Source organism: Dipodomys ordii, unplaced genomic scaffold (genome assembly GCF_000151885.1).
Source record: "Dipodomys ordii isolate 6190 unplaced genomic scaffold, Dord_2.0 Scaffold58, whole genome shotgun sequence".
Taxonomy (NCBI): Eukaryota; Metazoa; Chordata; class Mammalia; order Rodentia; family Heteromyidae; genus Dipodomys; species Dipodomys ordii.
Genome location: NW_012267274.1, coordinates 9209167 through 9215084, shown reverse-complemented (window position 1 = coordinate 9215084; position 5918 = coordinate 9209167). Strand labels below are relative to the sequence as shown.

Here is a 5918-nt window from a genome sequence, read left to right as displayed (position 1 = left end):
TTGGGGGGAGGAGGAGGGAGGAGGCATTCCTGCTGTGGTTACAGAAGTGACAGCTGGGCTGAGCAATAAAGATCTATGGTGTGACTGCAGCCTTCATTTCCTAACCAAGGGCCATAGACTGAGTGGCTTAAAGCAGCAGAAATTTATTATCTCATGGTTCTGAAGGCCAGAAATCAGAAGGGTGTCTGCAGGGCCATGCTCCAGAACCTCTAGGGGAGGATTCTGTCTGCCTCTTCAGTCTTCTGATGGTTGTGAAATCCATGGTCCTTCTAGATGAGTGATGACTCCAGTCGTACAGCCTTTTCCCTGTGTGTCTGTGTCTCTTTGCCCACAGTTCCAGCTTCTCATAAGGACATCAAACGAGAGCCTCCTGTAATCCAGTATAACCTTGTCTTGATTGGATCCCAAGTGCAAAGTAACGTGTTATTCTGCAGTTCCAGGTAGGCGTGAACTTGGCCGGAATACTGTTTAACCCACTGCAGTCTCTCAGCTAGGACTTGCATTGGAAGAAAAGACTGCCACAAAAGGCAAGAAGCTTGTTTAGTCTGTTAAATATAGGTCATGGAAGCAGACAAGCCTGCTTCCAGATCCTGGCTCTTCAGCTACGTGAACTTGAGCAAGTTACTTAATAGCTCTTCAATCATACAGTGCATCTACTAGTCATGCCTCCTCAGGCTGCTGGGCAATGAGAAGGGCATTGACAGTCTTGCGATGAAAGTGAGGGGAACAGGTTGGGTCTGAGACCTGGGGAGGAAGGTAGTAGTTATTCTCACAGGATGTGTCTATTTTATTTGTTGATTGGTTATAGGGCCTGAACTCTGGGCCTGGGCGCTGTCCCTCAGCTCTTCAGCTCAAAGCAAGCACTCTACCACTTGAGCCACAGCACCACCTCTGGTTTTCTGGTGGTTTATTGGCAATGAGATTCTCCCAGACTTTCCTGCCTGGGCTGGCTTTGAACTGTGATTCTCAGATCTCAGCCTCTTGAGTAGCTAGGATTACAGGCATGGGGCACCAGCACCTGGCTATTTTATTTTTTGAGACAGGGTCTGTGTTGCCTAGGTTCCCCTCAAATTTGTGATCCTTCTGCTTCCAGAGTAACTGGAGTTACAGGAGTATGTCATCACACTGGGCTTAGATGTATTGTCACTGAAAGCCGGCTGGGCTATCTTCCCCTACCCTGAAATTGTCTAGGATGGGAGTGAGCAGCAATGGTAGTGCTTCCATGTTGAAGAGCTCCTGCCCACACCTTAGATAGCCTTCACTTCTCCATCCACACCAATCACAGCTGATGAGATCTATTCTCTACTACCCCTGAATGCTCAGCTCTCTCCTACCTGCCCAGCAATGCCTGGAGTCATGCTGCAACTCCTAGTGTCTTTCCCCATATGACTTGTTCTCCTCTAGACCCCCTGGCCCTGTTCCTGCGCATCTAGCCTTCTCCTGCCCAGCATAATACCTCAGGTCTCAGTGCTCCTCACTCCTTCCTACCCTCTCATCAGAAAAGTGTAGTTTTGCCGGGCGCTGGTGGCTCATGCCTGTAATCCTAGCTACCCAGGAGGCTGAGATCTGAGGATTGTGGTTCAAAGCCAGCCCAGGCAGGAAAGTCTGTGAGACTCCTATCTCCAATAAAAGCCACTAGAAAACCAGAAGTGGTGCTGTGGCTCAAGCGGTAGAGCGCTCGCCTTGAGCTGAAGAGCGCAGGGACAGCACTCAAGCCCAGAGTTCAAGCCCCATGACTGACCAAAAAAAGAAAAAGAAAAAAAAAAGAAAAATGTAGTTTTAGCCAAGCACCTTTACAGGTTCACACCTGTAGTCCTAGCTACTGAAGAGGCTGAGATTTGAGGATCGTGGTTTGAAGTTAGCCTCGGTAGAAAAGTTCATGAGACCAGTATTTCCAATTAACCACCAAAAAGCCAGAAGTAGAATTATGGCTCAAATGGTAGAGTACTAGCCCTGAGCATAAAAGCTGGAGTTCAAGGGCTGGGAAGGTGACTCAGTGGTAGAGCGTTTGCCTTGCATGCCTGAGGCCCTGGGTTCAATTCCCCAGCACCACATAAGCAAAAAGAAAAAAGCCAGAAGTGGCGCTATGGCTCAAGTGGTAGAGCGCTAGCCTTGAGCTGAAGAGCTGAGGGACAGCGCCCAGGCCCAGAGTTCAGGCCTCACAACAGGACCCCCCCCAAAAAAAAGCTGGAGTTCAAGCCCAGAACTGACACACACACACACACACACACACACCTCTCTTAGCTTTTACCACCAGAGCCCCAAGTTCCACAGCTCCTGCCATTCTTTCAGGGAAGAATGCAGACAATTAAATAGCAAGACAGGAGAGTTTATGATTAAAGGTCCAGATGCTTGTTACAGGATGTACCTGCCACATGAGTTCAGAGAGCACAGGGCAGCTGAGCTAGAGAGCACACCCAGACTTTAACTTTTAATGACAAACAGATGCAAAGTTAGTGCTGCAATCTGAAACACTGCAGCTAAGCCATATTGATTTCTCCCCTCCACCTCCACTAGGGTGTATTTATAGAACCTACTACCAGAGTCTTCATAGTATAACCAGACCAGACATCTCCGCCCCTTCTCCACACTAACTCCTTCTGCCTGTGGCCCACCTCGTCTCATGCACTTGCCCATCCACATGCCCCTCTAGGGACCCTGGTTTTGAACAGCCCCTGGGAGAGGAGGAATGGGGAAGGCATGCCTGCTTGTGTAAATCTCTGATAACATCCAAACAAAACAATGATTTGGGATGATCAGGGTTTATGCATAATTTGGGGAGAACTGGCTGTTCTTCGATGCCAGCTCATGTTCCCTTAGAAATGGATTAGATCATCCAGACATTGAAATCATTTAAAACTCACCCTCCTAGCAGGACTTGAGCCCCCCTGTCTGTGACCCGTGCTATGACTCAGCCCGGCTCCTGTACATCATTGATAGTCTGATTTATCATCTTCCCTAGAAGCTGGCTGCTGCTCTTACTTCTTCAGCATTGAGGAAAATCGTGTGCATGAGTTTTGCTTCTCAGTCCTTGCTTTTAGCATTTTTTTCCCTTTTAACATTTTTTCCCTAGTCAGACTAAGCCATTGAGTCACTCACCGTATGTATTGAGTGCTTGATTAATAGTGTAGGCTCAAGTCAACTGCCTCAACTCAGATCCCACTTGCATCCATTAAAGCTTTCTGTGAGCATCACTAAACCTCGGTTGCTTCCGCTTTAAAAAGCAGCAGCTCCATTATGGCTAGCCAGAAAGCTACTGAGCATTGTTCTACCTTGGGTTCCTTGGGAAGCAGGCTGTGAGGTGGACATTAGCAAGCAGGACACAGGAATTCTCTGAAGAGCAACACAGGGCCAGGCTGAAGGGTGACACAGCCCCAAAGACAACAGCAGTCTGTCGGAGAGGGAGCCCTGTTGCTGGGATGGCCCATTAGGCCTATGCTGAGTTGGGCCAAGGGGCTGTGTCATGTTTCTCGGTGGACCAATCCCTGAAAGCAGGTTGACCAAGAAGGAAGTGTTTCCTTGGAGAAAGCAGTTCTCTTCAGCCAAAGTACAGCTAAGATTAATCTATATGAACTTGAGCATGTTACTAAAGGTCTGCAGGCCTGTTTCCTCAACTACACTATGACTTTAACAAAACTCATCTCTCCTAAGCTGCTGGCAGAGAAATAAGATGTGTCCTGACCTTTTCCTGCAGCAGGTAGAGTAAGTGCCTCATTTCTGGAAGGAGGTCTGGGTAGCATATTACAACCTCCACCACAAAGACTAAATGCAATAATCATGTAGTCATTGTTCAGTCAAATGGTATCTATTGCAATTGTTTTGCTTTAATTATAATTTGCATTATGCTAGCAGATGGGGACACAGTGCTGGTCAAGATTCTGTTCCGGGCCAGATGCCAGGGGCTCACACCTGTGATCTTAATTACTCAAGAGGCTGAGATTTGGAGGATCACAGTTTGAGGCTAGCCCGGCTAGAAACATCTATGAGAACTTTGGTTTCCAAAATAACCAGCAAAAGGAGGGCTGGAGAGCTCTCTCAAGTAGCGGAGTACCAGCTGAGTAAGTAAGCTGAGTAAGTTTGAAGCCCTGAGTTCAAAAGCTGCCAAAATTTTTTTTAAAAGGCTCCATTCTTGTTCTCAAGAAACTCAGTCCACGAGTGAGTCAGCCAATTGAAGAAGCAATCACAATGCAGAAGAAACACATGGCCAGACTAGTTGAATGGAGAAAGTGATGCCAGAGATACCAGAGAATGAAGAGGAACCAAGCCTGGGCAGGAGGGGGTAGGGAAGGTAGGAGGATGTGGGAGAGGCAGGAGCAGAGGCCTAATTCAGGAGGAGGAAGCAGCATGTGTGCATGATACAGTCAGTGGGCTAGCCAGTGTGTACAAGGTGAGGGAGACGGCTCTGTCCACAACCAGGTGAGGGGAGTGGACTTGAATACACAGAAGGTAATGGAAGGGATTAAAGGACTATAACCAGAGAAAGGGCAGGGTCCACTCTGGGCTTGAAAAGATCACTCTAGCTGACACGTGACCATGGAATTAGAAACAAACAAGATTAGGATCCAGATCAGAAGTGAAGGTGACCTAGACAGGGTGGCACTGAAGACTGGCAGGAGTGCACAGAGTCAAGGAATATTTAGGGAATCCAAGGTTATGCATGAGCTCTGACTTTGTCAAGTGAACACGGGAGAGGCCTCTAGAACAAGCATTCTCACTGGAAGGGGGGAAAAATACCAACAGGGCCCCTCAGCATGGCTCACAGGAACTTCTTCCAGACAGCTCTCCAAGTCTTACAGCTCTGTTTTAGAGAAATCCATTCAAAGTCCCAAATGAAGGATAGTATAATCATCAGAAGCAGCTCTGTTAATCCCTGAGAAACTTGTTTCCTCCCTGAATAGAAAGAAAAATTCACTTTGGAGTCAACCTATAATAAACATCAACTTTTATTGAATCTGGACTCTGGGCCTAGCCCTGTGTTCAGTGCTACAGACACTAGCCAGTGAATCTAAGATCTAGTCTTAAACATTATTCCTTATAGTAAACTAGCTTGCTGGCATTTGGGTTTATCCATCAGTCCTTGATGTATTTAGTGACCTGGGTTAGTTTCTGGGGCCCCCTCACCTCTGCGCTTTTACAAAACTGAAATCTGGAACTTCAAAGCTGCTCTAAGTGGAAAACATTCCTTTAGAGATGACTGGCAGGCCTTTCTAGAATTACTCCGGAAGGACTAATTGAAGGGCAGGAAAAGCTCCCTGGTACTGTGTCTGAAGGTTCCAGAACATTCTCTGAATCTGAGCTGGGAAGCTAGACCCACAGTATTTCCGAGGAACAGAAGGAGTCACTATGTTTAAGGATCTAAATTGGATCTCCTAAACATCCTCTTTCTGAAGCACATTGGAAAATAGGGTGCCTAATGAGGGAAAGAGTACAGTCCCCATCAACTCAGCCAGACTCCACAAAAAACCCCAAAACCAAACAGTTTAATTCAGTCCCTTATTTTGCAAATGCGGGTCCAGCTTTAAGACAGCACCACTCTCTACCAAGGAAAAGAATACAACTGAAAGTCGGTTCCCCGCGATGAAGGAACCCGAGGCCAGCCGTCAGCGGGTGCGTCCTGTCCCCCAGGTTTGGACCGCTGCCACCCGGGCTCCCCCAGGCCGGCTCCCCCCGGCCCGTCGGGGAACGCGATCAAGACATAACTCCGGGATGCCGCTGTCCCCTGTCCGCGTCCTGGCGGAGAGCGCGGGGTGGCGCGACCCCCACCCCCCGCCCCGACTTCAAGATGACTTCCTTCTCCCACAAACACCCCGCGCGCCGACTGCAGGCCCGGGAACCCCCGGGCGGCGCGAAGGCGTGGCGGCCACTCTAGAGGCCGAAACCCGCCGGGGCGCACGGAGCACGTCCTGGCTGGGCGCCCG

At 48.7% G+C, this 5918-nt stretch overlaps 1 protein-coding gene across 2 annotated transcripts in view; it reads left to right on the top strand.

Moving 5' to 3' along the window:
- Bag3 (BCL2-associated athanogene 3) overlaps positions 1-5918 on the top strand; it is a 31280-nt gene that overhangs the window by 588 nt on the left and 24774 nt on the right. The gene's annotated exons all lie outside the window — the stretch shown is intronic.